Here is a 21,162-nt window from a genome sequence, read left to right as displayed (position 1 = left end):
TTCTTTTTCAAGAAATCAGTTTTCAATTTTATTCCCTTTTTCAAACATTTTGGTCAAACTTTGTGTCTTATTTTGGTCCCTAAGCTTCTTTCTTCTAACAAACTGGATTGTATGAACTGTTAAAATGCGCTCAACAACACCGTTTGAAGAAATACAGAAGACAACTCAATTCAGTCTTCTGTTATCATTTGTCTTCTGAAAAAATAAAACCAAAAAAAGTAGGTCTTTTGGCAGACATCTACTTCATGCTGTGCAGATCCCATCCTGGATCATCCTCCTTGCCCTTAGCAAACTGTCAAGTTTTTGTTTGGGTTTTTAGTGGGTTTTTTTGTTTGTTTTTGGTTTTTTGTTTTGTTTTTGTTTTGGTTTTTTTTTTTTGTTTTTTGTTTTTTTTTTTTTTTTTTTTTTTGTTGCTGTTGTTCATACCTGGGGCCAATGGCTGTCTCAGGCCCTAGCACCAGACTAAAATGATTTTCAGGCCTTGCTCAAAATCATTAAGTCCTCAGACATATTTTCCGCAAGACACCAAAGACAGCAAAGATACTCCAAAATGGCACAGGAGTTTTGCTCTTTTCCTCTAGGATTGACCATAGCAGTGCTCTCTCCTCATGTCATGAATGTGAATTTACAGAGCTCTTGACAATTTCTGGCAGACTATTGCTTCCCTGCCTTTGTTTCCGTCATCTTCTCTTTTATATCTGAAAAGACACATCTGTTGTCAGCATATTTCTTTCCCCTGTTTTTTTTGTGTGATCTATTTTTCTTTCCTATGACTTTCTAGATTAGAATTGATGGGATTTTCTGTACTGCTAAAAAAAAAAAAAATTGTCATGGAGAGAGCTCAGATATTAGAAGTCTGACTTTGCCTTTCTTTCATTATAAGATTTCCTGTCTTATTCTGCATGGACTGGTGCAAATAGATGTTCTATGATCTTGTGTGCCTAGTCCAGGGAAAATCTTATTTCATGAACTGCTACCAAAATAAAGAGTGAATGAAACTGAGATATGTTTTAACTGACTATTGCTAGAAAACCATTTACATCTTTAAACAAAATGTTTAAAGAAGTGCTGTCACACTTAGGACCTGCTTTATATACCATCAGCATTATGATTAAAAAATTACACTTGGCTGTGTTATAAAATACTCTTCACTTGTTTTCATTTGTTTTCTCATTACCTAATGAAATATGTATTGAAAAACAGTATTTTTCTTAGCAACCATAGAGAAATATGTAATCTTAAAGGAGAAACAAAGCCAAGTACTCCATGTGTTATCATGTGGCTAACAGTGTGGGCACAAGGAAACCCATAATCTCATGCTCTTGAGATTGGTGATGTCTTCACTGTAGAAACCATATTTGTATTTGTAAATGTAAATATGTAAATATGCATCTTGTTTGCACAGAAGATGAACAGCATCACTATTCATTTTTCTCTGATCTTTGGTATCTCAGCACAATAAAAATTTTCATCCAACTTGCTCACTTATGCCACCACAGAAGTTACCTTTTTCTATTTTTTTCCATTTCATCAATTTCTTTTCATGTTTCTTTGAATGGGAACAAATTTGAAACATTGATTTGGTTCCATCATATTTGCTGTAGCTTCTGTTCCGCTAGAATTATTTGCTTGTTCTTCATTTTGGACAGTTTTTCTGTTGCACAGTGAAAGTTAAGACCAGTTCACATACACGGGGATTTACAGAGTCCTCAGCTGATGGCACACATCCATTCTAGTGGTGAAAGTTATTTCTGGGGAAAAATAAAAGAAGAGACAGAGAGGAAAGAAAAAAAGAGAGCATTCCACATTGACCAAACCAATACCACTCCCCGCATAACTATCTCCTACTGGATATTCTCTGCAGTGGAGAAGCTGTTCCTGTGTAACATATTTAATATAGTAACTACCATGTTGATTTCATCAGAACATGCTCATACTTGCTATAGTTATTCCTGCTTAAAATTTTGGTATTGGATTCTCTAATATTGACAAATATCTATAACCAAAGGGCAGAAAAAGAGCAAAGAGAAGGGTTGATCCTCATGCTGGTGGCAATCACTTTCCATCAAAAACTATCACAACAAACAGTAGTGTGGCTTGTGGGTTCAAATCAGTGAAAAAAGATGCATGAAGGCACCAATGTGTGAACATAATGAAAAAAATACTGCCAGATACTGGAAAGCAGCCATAGCAGCTTTCTGAATTGTGAGGAGTAAACAGATTCCAGAGTTGCATGCAAAAAGCCCTTCACAATATTAAATTAAGGTATGTAAAATACAGTGAATCATTTCTCTCTTACTATCCATTAAGTAAATTGGAGTGTTTAAAACTTAATTTTTAGATAATACAGTATTTTAAGCAGAGGCCTACATATTCTTGACATAATGAAATTTCTAGATTTTTAAGAAAATTCCATATTTAACTATAGCTTATTTTAGTATGTTTTATTTGCAGAATGATAAGACTGTATTACAGTAAGCAAATATACAAGTAGACAAAGTATTATACAATGATTAGAGAACTTAATAAATTAAAAGTTCAGAAATATTACGGATTTATGAGAAAGACTTTAGGAGTTCAATCTTTTTTGTTAAAAGAAAATAGATATATGGAATGACTTAATTTCAGAAAATAAGAAATTTGCCTGAAGAGTAATTTTGCAAAATATGACAGCTAAAAGGCTGACAAAGGTTAAAAAAAAAGATATTTGTGCCATTCAACACAAAATCCTGTGCAGCATTTTCAGATAGCTTAAAACACTGAGATATTTTACAACATCTTGTATGAAAGTTCCTATCTTTGACAGCTTTAATCAGACTCAATACCTTGGGGTGTTTGAAACAAGAATTAATTCTCAGAAGCTAAGGCATGTATAAGTTCAAAACTTGATGACTTAAAAATCTCATTCAGTCTTACTCAATGTGTTATTTCATACTTAAAATGATTAGTTCCTTATGTGATGACTTTGCTCAGAGTGAAGATATTTGTAGGGAATGTGTGGGTGGAAATGATGGGAATGAATTTTTATTGCCTGATACGTTTGACCCATGCAAGTATGTTCTACGGGTTTTTTATAAGTACATAAATAAGTAAAGTATTGCCTAAGAGAAAAATGGGCTAGTATTGTTTTACTGTTTGCTTTTTATGATACCATTAGGCTCTAGGATTTTACATACTCCTTATATGTATCCAGTATACTCAAACAGAAGAGTAACTTAGAATACTGTTTGAATAAAATTATTTTTAAAAAATATGAGGTAATCTGGGGCTTGATAGAAGGGGTGGCAGGAGGAAATCACCATGAGGTTAATTAAATCGCAAAACCTGAATGAACAAATGTCATGAGAAAAATGGCCTGGATTCAATGCCATGTTCTGAGTAGGACTTGGAGTCTATTACTTCCCAATTGTAATTTTCCTGACATTTCACTCTCATTTTATCAGAAGTGGCTAACTAAGATGAAAGTAATTTTTGTGGTATTTTAATGAATATTAATATATTTCTGTTTGTTACTGAACATATTCAGTAAATTTGAACTGAATCAAGATGTAGAAAATACTACATTGCAGAGATTTCTTTATCTCTATATAGCTGGCTTTTCTATAATTAACCTTCCATGTGGGCATTCTAGATAGATAACTAAAATAATATTGAGTTTACTCCATGAGAAATCTTTAAATAAAATGTAATGCATGAGTACAAACTAAGAGGTATTAGTTACAAGTTACAACAATCCATTAAATTTTAGAATGATCCTTCCCAAAGTAACATTTTCAAAACTTCATATGAACAGAAACACAGGAAACGTTTTCATGTTGTACTTACACCAAAATTAACATTCTGAAATGTAAAAGTGATGTCAAAACCCCTGTATCCTCGTTCTGTGCTTAGATGACACTTTTGACAGTTTCAAAACTGAATGAAATAATATAAGAAACCTACTATTCCAAATGCATAAATTTTCTTATACATGTGTGTAGATACATGAATGACTGATTCTATTTTCATTTTTGCATACTGTTTTCTGAATAGTTTTTCATTGTGCTTTCACTTGGTCTTTGTAGAAAAATCATGCTCTATTTTTGTCCTAGAAGAGGTTTGCTCTATATTGAAGATATTTGACTTTTCAGATTAGATTTGACTTTTCTGCCATTTGTTCTGATTTCCGTTTAGAATGCTGTTGATACAACAGTCAGGGGTTCCCAGCCATCTAAAGTTGTGATCACCATTTGAAATCCTGGCACTATTTTAACTTGAAAAATACTTAATAATTTCAACTGTTCTGAAAGTTATTTGTCCTTGCCAGCAAATATTTCATTATATAGACCTGAACTTTTAATCCATTTAAAATTTATATTTCTAATCCTCATGATCAGATTTCTTGGATTGATTGTGGCGCTGAGATGAAATTTACTTGCTGTGAATCATGACAAACCTTTAACATTTTTTATTCGGGTAACCTTTGTTAAAATTAAATTTAATGATATTTGAAGAGGAAACTCTAAACAGCATAATCCAAATACAAACGAAAAACACATACTTGTTTTGTTATTTTTTTTTTAAGAAAATATCTGAAACACTGACTGGCATGAAGAACGCAGAGTAACCAGGACAGCGTGTCAGCTTTACACAGTCTCTTTACTACGGTTCCAGGATGGCTCAATGACTGGAAAAAAACCTTCTCCTTTATGCTAAGGCAAGCGTATTCACCCTTGAATGTCTTGCTGTCTTTGTTTGTCTTTAAGGCATTCATTTGAAACCTTTTATGCCACCTTTGATACTAGTTTATGAAATATTGCCCTCCAGAATAGGTTTTATTCATTCCCTTCAGCATGAAAAATAAATTGAGAGTAAAGTTTGCTAGAATATTTTCAGCTAATTATTTTGTGTCCTTTAACACTCCATGCTACTATTTTAGTAGGAAATTGAAAACATGGATGAATAAAATAATAACTCCCTCTGGAAATGAAAAATTACATCTAGTATCATTTTATCCATGTAATGGAGGTGAATTTTCTCTCTAGGATAACAAAGTAACCTGCCTCATGTTACTAAAAAGATTCTATACTGTCAGGAATAGAGACAAAAAAATTTAAAGTAATTAATCCTTGCTTAAACTGGCGTGTCAGTATAAAACTGACTATCTTCTCACAAGACATCCTACAGTCTGGAAAAGAGTGATGTTAGCCAAGCAATTAAAATCTGGTGGAAAGTTCCACCCAGTCGTTATACACAGATCTTTGTGTATTGCTTTGGGTTTTAATGATTGATGGACATGGCTGCCATTTGAATCCTTATTAGGCTTCAGAAGTTCTTTACATAAATGAATAAATAGGATTTTCTGAGCAGCAGGTTTCTCTGTTTGTTTGTATGTCAGAATTGTGTGTCAAAGTTACAATACTTTGATAAATTATGTTGCTATTTGCCTTCACATACCTGAAAAGACTATGACCACTCCTATGTGTTTGGAATACTAAAAAAGGCTTTAAAAGGAAGATACAGCAATGTGTGCTGTATGTCACATTATTGACAAAAAAATCCTACACTGAAGGTAATTTTAGCCTGAACAGATTATTTTTGCTGCATTAGCACAGTGTTGATAGATTAAGGCTCAGATGTGCTGAAAGAAGTGATTTTGATTACTAAAAACAGGTTAATCATCAAAAGACAATAAATGCCATCCAAGCTAGAAATTCAGAACATGTATTACAACTGCTTTGGTGATGACAGAATTGCTTCAGCACAGGTAAATTTATGAATGTCATATCTAATAGCATTGGTCAGGAGTATAAGTGAATCATATGGTCAAGGATGTACTAGATAAGGATTTGTCAGAAGATCAAAGGAAAACTATATGTTGTTAAGAGAAATTTTAAAATTTAAATATATTTTGATATATTTTCATTTTTCTAAGTAATCATCACAAAGTAAAAAAAAAAAACATCACAGTAAACATTTGATATTTTTGTGTTACCTATGATTTGCATTAATTAGTTACAGTCACAAAAAATAGCAAGATACATTTTTTTCCCCCATAATTTCATATTGAATAAATCTGCTTAACAGGAGGAAATATAAAAAAGCTAGGCTGTTACAGAAACAAGTAGTGTCAGGCATCACTGGAATTGTTCAGAAGGTTTATAGATTATTTTTTCTTTCTAAGGTAAATATTATTCTCTTTCAAGTCAGGAGGTTATTAAATAAATAAATAATGACCTATCTTGTGGAAATGAGTTATTGCACAGAAAATGCCTTCAGGACAAATTGCACAGTACTATCAATATCTGAAATGGTAGTCTGAAACAGTTTGCAAGTTACATTTTTTTGAAAAGTGATAGATTTTTTGGAATGGGGTTAAATTGGCATTTTTCAAACAAATAATGGTTTATGTTAAGATTTAAATTAAGCTCTTATTTTCCTAAAAAGAAATATTGTGTTCCTGTATATTTGTTCTTTTTATACTTCTAGATTCATATAATCTAGACTGGAGTAAAGTGCAAGATGATACAGATCATATGGTGGGAAGAATTTTATCAAAAGCTGAAGAAGGGCACCTGTGTCACTCATTTATAGTAATTCACGAACATGCAGAATGGTTTTTTTAATGAAGATTCATTTTCAAGACCTTTTATCCAAAAATTTGTTAAAGAAACAACTTGGTTTTGATTTTTTCTGTGGGTATCCCTTAGTTTCATTTCATCCAATATATGCTATTTCACATTGGAAGTGACATAATGATGGTATAGACAAGCTATTAGAAAAATGGGTGCATTTATGAGTACTGCTTTATACCATCTTGAGATTTACTATGCCTAATTTAATTCACATTATGATAAAAAAGGTTTTAACCTGAAGACAAATGGATGATTTAGATACAGTTATATATATTTTATTCATTTTATGCATGCCTAATCATAATACTGATGTACATTATTTATGTGCATCTTCAGAAGTACTTTTTCTCCTGTTCCTGGGACAAAATCAAGAATACTGTCAGCTTTATACAGCTTGGCTAAGTTAGTATTAATCACAGCACCCACATTCCAAGATTTGTTGTTTTTTGTCTTTTCCTTTAAAACAAATAAGTTGTGTTTGTACTTCAATTTTATGGGAGCATTCAATATAGTTTTTTTTAGGGATTTATCTATGTAAAACAGTGTCTTGGTATCAAGATAAGTTGGTATCAAGATGGTATCAAAGCAAGATGAGTTCTTTCCTTTTTAGGAATGTGATTGTTTCTCTTTTGTTTTTCTGGGGGTATTTTGTTGTTGTTTTTAGTGTTGTTTAGTTGTTTTGTTTTGTTTTGTTGTAAATTAATCCTAATGAGACCATTCTGCATAGAAATGGAAATACAAATTTGGATAAATATTGAATTTTAAGTGATTTCCCAGATAGAAATACATTATTATGATGGGTTTTCATTGTTCATCAAGCAAATTCATGGTGATATCTAGTAAACTTGGACTGGGATTCCAACTGGTAGGTAAAATTTTAAAACTTAGAAAATGTACATTTATATTCTCACATTGTACATTTATATTCTCTCCTCTTTGTTTCCATGCTTTTTGCTTAGCTATGCAGCTTTTGTACTCCAACCTGGGGGCTTCAGCGTCCCCTCAGAAGATGTCAAATTCAAACTTTTCTGGCCAAGGTTAGAACTGATCCTCAGTTTCCATTCTACTTCAGGCATTAAGCTGTTATTTAATGTGAATCAGCTCTCTCTCTGGCTGTCATTTTGCATGAAAATGGCCTTGGGGTTGCTATGTTTTTCTTGTATGGATGATATGTGCATGTCAGACGTCTTTGAAAAATCAGATCAGCTTGGGCCTGTCAGTGCAGTGTCTGCCTGATTTGAAATGTCCAAACAGCCTGAGGTTTCTGAAAAGGCTTGAAAGCTTAGATCTGTCAGCTTGGTGGTATACATGGCTCTGAAAAACTACTCTGAAAAATTCTAGAGTATGAAATTAAATGAAATTATCAACAATTCCTTACATTCCTTAGCAGTCATTTTCTGGAATCACAATCTTGTATTTAGGTGCTAAAATTCTATTTAAGCTGTACTTTACGAAGCAAGGGTACTTAGATTTTTTTGGGGGTGGGTGCTACTTAAGAGAGTCATACATGTCTGTGTTTTTTAGATGTTCTTGTATTTTCCACTTATTGGAATGGTATTACTGACTACTGTTACTTTTGTTATACTAATGAAATTTTAACTAACAAAGATGACAAGGACAATTAGAAACACTACACTGAATTATTGAATATTTATGTATTTATGATGTTCAGTATGTACTAATATGCTAGAAAGTGAACATAAATATTTCTTAATAAGTTTTCTGCAATATTCATATTTCAAAGCCAGTTGTAGTCAATACAGTGGCTAATATTCTTTGCAAATACACAGACACACATATATATTAAACCCTTCCCAGTTAATTGTAATTTTAATTTGAAAAGTTGACACTGGGGTATTCACTTATTAGTTCCGTCTTTTAAAGTCAGCCCTTTTATTGTGTGTTTGGCTACTCAATTTTTTAATTCTCAGCTAAATTATAAAATAAGGCTATCTGATTTGATTACAAATTTTGAAATATATTTAACATTCACTGCCACTGACACAAAATGTTATTACAAAATTTGCACTTTATATTTCTATGTTCATATAATGGGATTGTAAAGACTATAGTTTAAAAAGATTTTGGTACCATTTCAACACACCCATTTTGGTTTGAATACCTGCTAATTTACAGAGAATTTTCCCATTCTATGCATTGCCATTTGTGATCAAATTTAATTAATCTGTGGAATAAACAGGAATACCTTCCACTAGTTTTCTATGGAGCTGTATGCATCAAATATAAAAATGGTCTTTAATAGTGTAATCTGTCAGAATCAAGCAAACTGTATTGATGACAAGGGACTTGGCTGTTTACTCAAACCTGAATTGACAGAAATATTTTAAAAATCCTGCCAGTTGGGATTCCCAACCAAAAGTGCACCTGTGAAGACAATGAAAATTGCACTTCAGAGTAATTTCAATTTTATTGACCAACTTACTTTGCTCAAAGAAAATTTAAAATGGGATTAGTAGAGGAAAATTTCTCCTAGCATTATATTTCCTATTGAAAGTAAATGAAATACCCAAAACCAACCAGACAACCAAAAAATATATTCCCCAAACAAAAATTATGAGAGAAAGAAGAAAATATGAATGGTTTACCCTGAAAGTACCTTTGGTAGAAATAAGTGTTAGAGTAAAACACAGACAAAGCCATTTATAAGAAGTGCTTTCTATGATTTTTTTTTCCCTTTGTGGTAGAAATAATTCTTATATATGCCTGTAATACTGCTGTGTTTGCAGTTCAGTAAACATGCAGCTTAAGCAAAGATAACTGTGTCAGCTGTTGATTGCAGATCAATATTTCCATAGTACTGCTGAGTGTTGAATTAAGAAAGTTGTCTATTTCAGAGATAAATAATGCTGATGACTGAAGTAAAAGTGAATTTATCTGGGAAAAAGATCAGTCTTGGAGACAGCTAAAATCTATGCATGTAAAAATTTCCTTTTACCTCCTCTGTAGCCATGAAATAATAGAAATGGAAGATTTGCAGCATGTAAACAATACTACAAACATGAAATATGTGTATTTCTAGAAAAGACAGTGCATTTCGTATTTGTATTTTTCATTGCACTTAGATTATTTACTGAATAAGAAAATAACTAAGACAAATATCTTTCTGATGCAGACCTATAAAAGAAGGTGAAGTGATTCATACAATCCTGGCAAAATTCTGAGTTTTTTTGTTTTTACTTATTATTGTTTTTCATCAAAATAAAAATCAACATGAAAAACTAATGAAAAATCACTTTAATAAACTGGATATCTCCCTGCGGAATAATTCTTTACATCACTCAGGGGACTTAGTAAGTTGGCAGGAAGACTTACCTTTAAAGCAAACTTTCAGTTTCTGATACAGTGCATTGTGTCCATGATAATGCTGTCCTAGATGTATGATGACATTGAATCTGTTTGTAGACAGTCTTTTTTGTTCATTGATATTGTTAGCAAATTAAGGCAGTGAAAATACTTCAGTGTACAGTGGGCAATGGGTTGTAGCTGGGGATCCTGCTTTATACATGGTAACTGGAGATATTACTATATAGTGGATGAAAATACAGATGAAAAAGATACTTTCCACGTTGAGTATATTGCATGAAATAAGTATCTATAACTGCACACCTTCAAGACTATTTCCAGGTGTTTCATGCTTACATGATCCTTAGGAAACCTGTATTTGTTATATAACCTCCAAAACAGGTTTTCCCAATGATAGGTTGGTATTTTAAATGCTTCCACAGAAGCCAAAACTACTGCCAGTTCATCACTGTTACTTAGGAACTACTGTCCCATTCGGTAAGCAAACACTGGGGCTTGGAATATTGTCACATGCTCAATAATTTTCATAACTAATATGGATGTGGTTTTTACCACTGCTGTAGTCAAATGATAATGGAGTACAAATATTTGGTTGCAAAATAGGGTTTTTCTCCTTTCTCTGCCTTCCTTGACAAGGTAAACTGCAGCTATGCACATCTTTTGCATAAAGCAGAAAAAAGTTGGGTATTCAGGGGTTTTTTTGTATGGTTATATTTTTTGTTGTTGGGGTTTTTTTAATGTTTTTTGTTTGTTTTTCTAATAGAAGCTGCAAAAAAAAAAATTGAAGTTCGTAACTTTATGAAAACAGTTGCCAAAGGAAAGAGAGAGTTAAGAGTGATAGATAAAGGCTGATGGAGAGGTGAACTAACAGTACTATTAAGAATGGAGCTTGTGGTGTGCTACAGGGTAGAACAGAGATATTTCCGATATGGCAACATTCAGTGTAATGGAAACAGTCGTGTTTAACAACTGAAAGCTTCTCAAAAACTCTAATAGCAGTAGCCTGGGGTTGGGCATTGTAAAATTGCCTTCTGTATGAGTTTTGGCAAGCAGGTTCTAAAGATGCCAGTAGATACAACTGAATAAATATCTGGGAAAATAGCAGGCTGAAGAGTGAAAAATAGATGCTGAGAGTTATCTTGTAAATGTGTCTAATACCTGATGAGTTCTGGAGACTCGCAGCCCTGCTGAGTCCACAAGTGCAGGTGAATTCAGAATGTCTGTAGTTTGCTGCCTATACCCAAGGCCAGCACTAAACACCATCATGAACAATGGGTTTGTGTAGCTCAGAGAACATCCACAAGGGTGGTGGGTGTTTTATGCAGGCAAGTACTTCAGAATTACATAAACACCTGATGAAAGAAGAACCTTCTTGAAGGACTTTGAGGAAAACAATCTAGCAGCCACACTGTGACTCTGCTTCTGTTAATAGCTATGGATGGCCTGTCAGCTGCTGCTCAAAACAGGTAACAATTAATAATTGTGATTATGCATCTGTGCATGCTGTGTGCTAATGGGAAGGGGCATGTGAATGTATTGTACAGACAATTATCTGCTCTTAATAACAACAGCTTAATTAAAAGGTGTTCTAGTACAGAGTGGTTGTAATTGGTGTCTCTCCTAATTAGAACCCCTTAAAGGAGAAAAGGGAATTTACTACACTATATTAATCATTCATTTTGGAGGAAAAAAGTCAAGAGGTTGACATGAAGATTTTAAAGGTTGAATTGAGATTTGTATCTGTTAGAAAAGCAGCAGAAGAGATGAAACAAAAGGGGTGGTAGTAAAAAGGTTATGAAAGACAAAAATTGTTGAACTGATTCAGTGATCCAAGTCTCTTATCCTCCCATCCACTCAGTTCACAGACTGTCATCAAGAGTGCTGGACAAAACCTCATTTCTTTGAGATTGAAATCTACAGGAATTATGAGGAGAGAACTCAAGGAGACTAACTACTTGTCAAGTAGCCTGTATATACCTTAATCAGAAAGTTGCTACTTTATTTATTTATTTCAACACAAGCTACATAATCCCACTTGACCTTTTAAGCTAAGCATGTTTCTGGATTCAATTTTAGGGAAGCTAATACATAAAATATTACAACTTTAACTAGACCAAAACATAGGTCTAGTTAATAGGCCTTAAAATGCATCATCCTGATGTATTTTGAGAAGAATACAATCTCTGCATCATTTTTTACTTGTATTTGGAAAGGAGGAAAAAAAATAGTTGTTTTCCAGTACTTGTCCCCACAGTTTCCTGCAGTGATGGGATAGAATTTGTATCAATCTTTTAGAAACAGTAATTTCACAGACTAGCCTGAGTAATACCTGCTAAGGGCCCATCATCTGGACTAGAACAGAAATAACTGTGCTGCCACAAAGCACATCTTGTGATGCTAATCACTAGGAGACAGAGTGTACAAAATGTATCAAAGCTCAGAGAACATATTTAAAATTTTACTGTGCTTTAAAGAGGTGATAGATGGGAGGTTTTTATATACTCACACAGCAATTTCACAGTAAAGCTCTCCAACTGGCTTTAAACATTGCTGAGCAAGGAAAGTGGCCAATAGTTTATACTGATCCATGGATGGTAGAAAATGTGGGGGTGGCTGCAGCAATGGAATCTGACTGACTGGCAGGGCAGGTACAAACCCATTGGGGCTGCCACACTGTGACAAGGCATTGCCCTGGGGGCCAAGCTATTCCCTTGGGTGGAGAAGCTGGCTGTGAAGCTGTGCCATGAGGATGTTCACATACCTGACTCAGGCCACTGAAGATCACCAGAACAACTAACAGGTGGTCAGGCTGCTAAGATTCAAGTGTCTCAGGTGGATCTGCACTGCCAATATAATGGTGAATTATTTCTAGATTGGCTGGCCCATGATACGTCAGAACATCAAGAGAGAGATGCTTTGTTGCATACAAGGTCACCAAGGCCTTGTTATTAAAGGGTGAACTTGACTATGGGCACAATCCCACGTTATACATAAATGCCAAACGTGCTGCAATTAACCAAGTGTTAAAGCCCCTCAGGTATGGAGCATGACAGCTGAAATACAAATATTAGTAAGTGTGGCAGATTGACTATTGCACTCTACAAACCTGAAAGTGACAAGTGCCATGTACAGCAGTGAAAGTAATTATTGGAAGCCTGGAAACATATGCTGTGTCCCTTGCCACCACCCAGAGCACTGTCCTGGGCCCTGGAAAGCAAGTTTTCTACTGACATGGTAATCCAGAAGAAACTGAATCAGAAAATGAAACAAATTTCCAAATCAATCTTATAGACATGTGGGCCAAAGAGCATGGCATTAGGTAGGAATAACACATTCCTTATCATGAACCAACCTTTAGAAAAATTGGATGATACAATGTACTGCTAAATACTATATTGAGAGAAACAGAGGGACCTTCAATCATTGGCATAATAATTTAGCAAAAAGTCATGTGGTTAGTGAACAAGAGACAACCTGCTGATCAGATTGGCCCTGTACAATAAAAGCTTTTATGTACTGTAGAATGGGATAAAGTTTCTGTAATACACATTAAAAACCTGCTGTGGAAAATAGTCTGGTTTATTCTTGCTTTAAAAAAAGAAAAACCCATTCTTAGGATTGTTTCTCCTCAAGGATATGTGTACACTCCGTGGGTAATGGGAAAGTCTGGTGTGTATGTCAAGGGATTTGGAATGAAAATAGCCAATGAATTGAATATTCAATGATATTAGTTGTTATATAACTGTATCATTACATCTTTATGCCCATTACTGCACTGGACACCTTGTGACACCTCATGACATCCTCATGACATCTGTCTCTGCCTCTTCAGATTCTGAAGTGTGAAAGTGATTCCCTTTTGTAAAATTCTTCCAGATTAATGAAGAATGAACTTTGATGTAGCCAGACAAGTGAAGAAGTGATGGAATTAGAACCAATTTCAACAAGCAATGATCCAACACCTCACACCATCTTTCCTGTTCTGAAAGACAGTTATGACAGATGGAGCCCAAATTCTGGACTAAATGAACTCAACAGATATTGCATATAGATGGCCCATATAGGACTTAAGGGAATGATAACTGTGTATTTATCAAAAGGCAGAAAGCAAGGGACCTGGACATGGTGTAAATGGTATAGAATAAGAGTGAATACTGTCCTGGTTTTGGTAAGGGATAGAGTTAATTTTCTTCCTAGTAACTGGTACTGTCCTGTGGCTTGGATTGAGGATAAGAATAATGTTGATAACTTACTGTTGTTTATAGATTTCAATAAATGTTTTGATATTATCTGGCCCTTGATAAATTAGTGGATTGGGCAATCACCAAACATATGAAATTCAACACAGAAAAGTTCTGGATTCTACACTTGGGACGGGGCAACCCTGGGTGTACAGACAGATTGGAGAATGAGGTGCTGGAAAGCAGTGCCATGGAAAGTACCTGTGGATCCTGGTGGACAGAAAATTAAATGAGACCCAGCAGTGCCCTGGCAGCCAGGAGGACTAACCGTGTCCTGGGGTGCATCAGGCACAGCATCACCAGCCAGGCAAAGGAGGGCATTTTCCCACTCTGCTCTGCGCTGGGGCAGCCTCACCTCAAGTGCTGTGTGCAGTTTTGGGTATCACAATATAAGCAAGATATGAAACCAATAGAGGGCAAAAAAGATGGCAAAGGACCTTGAGGGGAAGGTACATGAGAAACAGCTGAGGTCACTTGGTCTGTTCACCTGGGAAAGCAGAGACTGAAGTGGAGGGACAGACACTGATCTCTTTCCTGTGGTGCCCAGTGACAGGACCTGAGGAAGTGACCCGAAGCTGTGTCAGGGGAGGTTTAGGTTGGATACTAGAAAAAGATTCTTTACCTAGAGGGTTGTTGGATGTTGGAAAAGGCTCCCCAGGGAAGTGGTTGGAGCACCTAGCTGTCAGAGGTCAAGAAGTGTTTGGACAATTCTCTCAAGCACATGGTGTGACTCCTGGGGATGATCCTGTCCAGGACCAGGAATTAGACTTGATGATCCTTGTGGATCCCTTCCAAATCAGCATATTTTGTGATTCTGTGATGTTTTAGTTGTTGCTGAGTAGGCTTTACAAAAAGACAGGAACTTTCCAATTTCCCATGATGAGTCAGTGAGCAGGTGCACAAAGGTAGGAGGGAGTGCAGCCATGAAGCTGACTTGAACTTCCCAAAAGGATATTCCATAACACAGACTATCATGGTCTGTCTATATAAGCTGTCTGGGAGATAACCACCAGTACTCAGGGCTGGGTAGGGCTAGTCATCAGTCAGAAAGTGGGGGAACATTGTATTTTGCGTCACTTGTGTTACTTGGAGTTTACTCATCTCTCTCTTTTCCGTTGTCACTACAATTAGTATTCTTGTTGGTCTTGTTATTTTTTATTGGTTTTGATGCTATTATATTTTGCTTCAACTTTTAAGCTTTTTTTATAAAGTCCACGGGGTTAACCTTTTTTCCTATTCTTCTCCCTATCCTATGGAATGGATGGCATTATAAGCAAGCATCTATATCAAACTCAGTTGCCAGCTGGGGTTAAACCGTGACAGAAGTACATGTTAAAAATTATTTTCTGAGGAAACATTGTTTTTTTCAAACTTGCAGTATGTATTAATGTAATTAATGTAATGTAATTAGTTTTCTCTCAGATTTCCATCTAATGTAATGTTTTATAGAATTCCAAATGTCACTGGGAGTTTTTGGGGGTTTTTTGTTTGTTTGTTTGTTTGTTTTTTGTTGTTTAATACAATTGTTACACTGGAATTATGAATTTGGGGGAATTATCTAAGAATGTTATTACCTACATTTATTTTTGTGCATGCTTTCAAGGTTCATGGGTATATATAACCTCAGAAGCATGTTTCTTCATCAAATATTTGAAATTAGGTTTTTTTCTCATTCTACTTCCATAATTAAAAATTAAAGGGCATAAAATCTCTCTGTGTGGATCTTAATTAAAGAAATGAGATTAAAAGAGATGTTAAAAAGCCACTGCTTATGAAATAAATTTATGCTGTGGTTATAGATAGAAAGTCTAGAAAAAAAGCTTAAAAAAACTTGAACATTTTTCAAAGTATTTTAATAATTATTGCATATGGTTTATTTCTTCAAGTTTTTTAATACAGTTGTGTTTTTTTCAAATGTACTCCAAAAATGTTAACATGACAGAAAACAGCATTTCAAATACGATGGTAGATTTTCTGAAGGATTATAGGAGATAGAATGGTATAAATAAGATTAAGTAAATGCAAAGTTTTATCCTTTTTTTTCCCCACAATAGTAATAAACTGCTAAATGTTAATTGGCTTTTGCTAGCTGTTCTGTGGTTTTTGGTTTTTTTATGGTTTTCAGAATTTTCAATGTAGGTTTTGCTCCTGCTGACAGACATCTGCTCTGAGAAGGTTGCCATAACACTATTTAAAATAACAAAGCTTAATTTATTGGTACAAATAAGAAGAAAATGCATCATAGTAATTGGAATAACTTTGCACTATTCAAATATACTTCATGGTGTAGGGACAATTCAGGCTGTCAGTTATTTATTTTAACAATGAAGAAACTGTTAAAGACCTGAGAAGTTTGTGGTTGAGAAACCCGACTAGCAAGTAGACTTGCTTGCCAAAACATTTTGTTTCACCACTGTCCTCAGGCTGAAGAGCAGGACAGTACGATGCTAAGTGGTCTTCAGCCAAAGATGCTAGTCATTTCCCACACAACTCCTATTCCTGAAAAGAGTAAAAAAATTCTGCATTGTTTTAAAACAGTAGAAATAGTTTACACTCTTAGAACATTCTAAGCTATATAACATGTTCAGAGCATGGTGATCTATTTAATTTCACTGCAGAAGCACACTTCTTTGTTATATAATTAGCTTAGGAAGCAGCTTAGAAATTTATGAGAATTAAAATTTGATTAAAATTAGGATATAGTTCAACTTTCAGTAGTACACAGAACATGAAAACATTATTACTAGATTAAAAGTTGGATTATTCACCTTGGAATTTCATTTTGTGACTGAATTTTTTTAAAACTTTATTTTAATTAATTAGGAAATACTTTTATTTTTCTCAGTTTTCAAACTTATATAATAAGCTTTTTCTTTGTCTTCTTTTCTTTCCCTCTGCATTTACTGAACATCAAATTTCAATATATTATATGTATTTGTGTGTGTGTTAAGTCTCTTTCCTGTCTGAGTAAAAGATTAGGGATGAAGATGTAGAACTGTATCATATATATTCAACTGAAAAAAACCCCAGCTAAACAAACAAAGCCTCCCCACCAATCAACCAAATAAAAAAACTAAAACCTCTCAAAGTTGTTAAACAGAGTATAAATGTGACCAAGTGTCATATTGTAACAGAAATTAAATATACATATAATCAATTAAAAGATGATTAAATTAAATATTGTATACTGAAATTTTGAACATCTTGAGCTTTCTAAGATGAAACCTTAAGTTTTCTAAGTATATGCATGTATATGTATATGAATTAGATTACTATCTATGTTTATATGCACTATTTGGAATTGATAATTTTGCTGTTATATCTCACTGAATAGAATAACATCTTGTTTTTGAATTGAAATCTCTGGAAAATTCTCCATATAAGTGTAGCCATAAATAGCATAGATTCTAAGCAAAACACTGCTCATATATCTAATTATTTGCAAGTCAGCTATCTGAGAACAGTGACATAAAAAAAACATGCTTAGTGAAAAAATGCCTAAAGCAAATATATCAAGATATATAAAACTTAGGTGCCCTCCTTGGAGGTTCATTTTTATGTTCTTCATTCCCAACCACTTCATGTCACCTTTTTAAAGAGGAAGTAGGATTCGTTTTGATTCTTTAATACACCCAGTGGAAGACTTTTTATGGAATTTAATTTTATGTATAATCCATGCTTGTTAGAGTTGGACTTTTTTTTTCCTCATAAATTAAATATATGATAATCAGAAATATTAGGCAATTATTTCAAATGCAGACACTGTGGCAATAAGCCATATTCAGAAAAATAACTATATCTTCTGTCCTTTGTTAATTTAATGAAATAACTTTATTTTAATAACATACTGATTTAAAGTATAGGGAAAAGAAACCTTCTTGTTACTTATATATGTACCATCTTAACTAAACTTTTTATTTTTTTAAGATTATAGTCAATAAGAAAAATCAATTTGAGTGTCTTAAAAATGTCTAATGTTACTACTAAAACAGATAACCAAAAATTGCATCATTAATTCTGGCAGCTTTATGCCCAAACTTTAATATAAAAGTTCACATAACTTTTCTGCTAAAAAAGCATAATAGTGGTAACTGTGTTTTCATATCCATACAAATATGTCTGGTAAAAAAAATCAGTATAAACATCTAATAAAAAATTAATTGTTAAATCCAGCAAACGGAGGTGTATTCTTTAAAATGGTGCAATATCTGAGCATACATGTATTTCATTTCTTACACATTTTACTGTGAATTTTTGAAAAGTAGGTGTCTCAGCTAACAAATCCCAGTCAATTTCAGTATGGTTCATTACTGGGAATGCTAATCCTCCTAAGGTTTTATACATTGATTTGGTCATTTGACAGTAATTACAAAACTACTTTCTTGCATATGAATTGTAGCCTAATTAAACTGGCCTGCAGGCAGCCAGAGCAATGATGCTGGTTAAGCAGCATTTTCTACATTCCCAAATGCTACAATGTTCTTTCTGCTTTTGCTGATTTCATGCATTTTCTGCCAAGTTAAGCTACCGAGGCAATGCTGTAGGGGAAGTTTTCACTGAAAATTCATCCTTCCTAAGTTTATTATAGAAATTAACAAAGGACCTGGCTGTCCAAATCTGATAATATTTCAGTTAATCGGTTTTATTGATTACAGATGTTATTGATTACAGAAAAGTTGTGAATTTGCAATTTAAATTGTGTACATTTTGGAGATATTTAATGCTTGGATTTACCTTTTGATCCTGTGAACCACTAGGCATAAATTTCCCTTAGAACATTCAACTGTTGGTCTCTCTGCATGCCTTGGTTTGGAGACAGGTTACTTGTCTTAGAAAAGATTTTCTAAAGTTAGTAACTAAAGGTTAATGTTATACTAGTAAATTGCACCATTAATCATACTTCTTGAATATGTATTAATGAGATATAAATTACACCCCCACTATATCATTAGTAGGCATAATTATTATGTGGCTTACCTGTGAAGCTTTTTCAACCCTTTTTGAGGACATTTACAAGAGTGTAATTGGCAGAAACTTTCTGGTTATGCCTCTCTAAGGCTTGGCTGTATTGTTAAGACTTTAGCCAGAAAGTTCAGCATAATAATTCTTCCTCTGTATCCAGCATGCATTCACATCTTCTAAACGAGTTGAACATGGCCATGTTAAGATGGAATAGATCATTAGAGCCTCTTCTGAAATAATTGCTCTCCTTTGTCTGTTTATAACCACATTGTACTGTTTACAATAATATTCATGCTGATTAACAATGTGCTGGTAATTTAGAATAATATGTGCACATGTGAAGAACAATTTATTTTCTAAAGTTTCTTCTCACACAAAGTTAACTTATTTGTGAAGACACATGCTCCATGTAAATAAATTTTTTTCTTTCATCTGCCAATGTACATTTATGCTTTAAAAAATAGAATTTGTAATTTATTTCTAACCCAAATCTTTATGCTTTTTTTATTTTGTCATATTGAAAATAAATATAAAGGTTCTATGAGATGGAAGCATAGCTTTTTTTTGGCTTTGTTGTTGTCTTTTCCTTTTGCAGGCTTCTCCCTTGAACCTTTTAAGGACATATTTTCTGATAGCATCAATGGATTCAAACCAATGTGGGCCATCAACAGTAAATCAGTAAATCAGCTGACTTCACAAGCCTCAGAAAGACAATGTGTCTCTCTGGTCGAAAAGGACAGTAAATACTGTAGGTGTCGGATTGGTACTTCCTGAATACAGTTTTCATCCTTCTTTTTACAGATTCTCTAGCAATAATCATCCATCTTCAATGGATGTGGGAAAACATCTTTGAAGCCTTTCCTGTGTGCTGTGCTGAATGGAGCACAGGAGATACATGCCAGTTACACCAACATTTTGTCCTGAAGAAATAAATTTCAATTTCCACACCAGGAGCACAACAGATAATTTTTATTCTTCAGTAGAATTTGTCCTTGGGTTTTGTGGTATTTAATGTCTGTTTTCTTCTTCTATATTCTTTTTTTTTTTTTTTTTTTTTTTTTTTGGTTGGGTTGGTTTGGTTTGAATTTGTTTGGGTTTTGTGAGGGGATGAGGACTGCCCATCTTGTGTCTTCATGGACTAACAGAGCATCTTGAATGTAGCTGAATAAGGTTTCCTCTGACTCACTGTTCTTTTCCTCTCATATAAAAAACAGCTTGGCTTTGGCACAGAAAAAAACCCAAACAACCCCCCAACTTTAGATAGATTTAGAAAGTATATACATATTAAACAAAGAGGGATTTTGCGCCTGTGTTGTGCCAAAGATACACAAAGACATCTACTTATAAATGTATATGTAATTTTTTCTTCACATTCCTTTCTTCCCCCTGATTTTAATATTTCTTTTCCCCTGATTTTAATATTCTTCCCCCCGATTTTAATATTTCTTTTCAAACTTTATCTTTCAGTATTTTTTCAGATAATGGTATAAGCATAACAAGTCTTCTCAGGGTGCATATTCAAGGTGTAGCTGTATAATTTTTTCATTTAATTTGGGTGTGCTTTATTGGCTGAGCTGTATCATAATCAACATTTCTAGTGCTTTCTTCAATAGTCGTGTCTTTATATAGAGAGTAAATTCTGCTGCTCACATTGGCAGCTTAACTGCATATATAACTGCAACACTTCCTTCCTTTACTCTAGTTCAATCTTGTGGTAATCAGATTTTTAGGTATGCTATCTGCCAATCATGCTGCATGATTATGTTAATACCTGAATTCATTAGTGTTTTAAATAATTAATTTTAGCTGTTTCCCAGTGTACTTAGCAGTCCGCTGGACGTGCATCTCTGTGCAAACACTGATGCTATCCTTGGGATTGAAGTGAATACTGTAACAATGCATTGAGAGAATAATTTGTATTTCCTTACAGATTTCTTCAATTACTTTTCTTTATATGTGTCTTTTTTTTTTTCTTTTTTATATTTGACTTGATGATCCTTGTGGATCCTTTCCAACTCACA

The sequence above is a fragment of the Lonchura striata genome, chromosome 2 (genome assembly GCF_046129695.1).
Source record: "Lonchura striata isolate bLonStr1 chromosome 2, bLonStr1.mat, whole genome shotgun sequence".
Classification (NCBI taxonomy): Eukaryota; Metazoa; Chordata; class Aves; order Passeriformes; family Estrildidae; genus Lonchura; species Lonchura striata.
Note: the sequence above shows the minus strand (reverse complement) of the source record.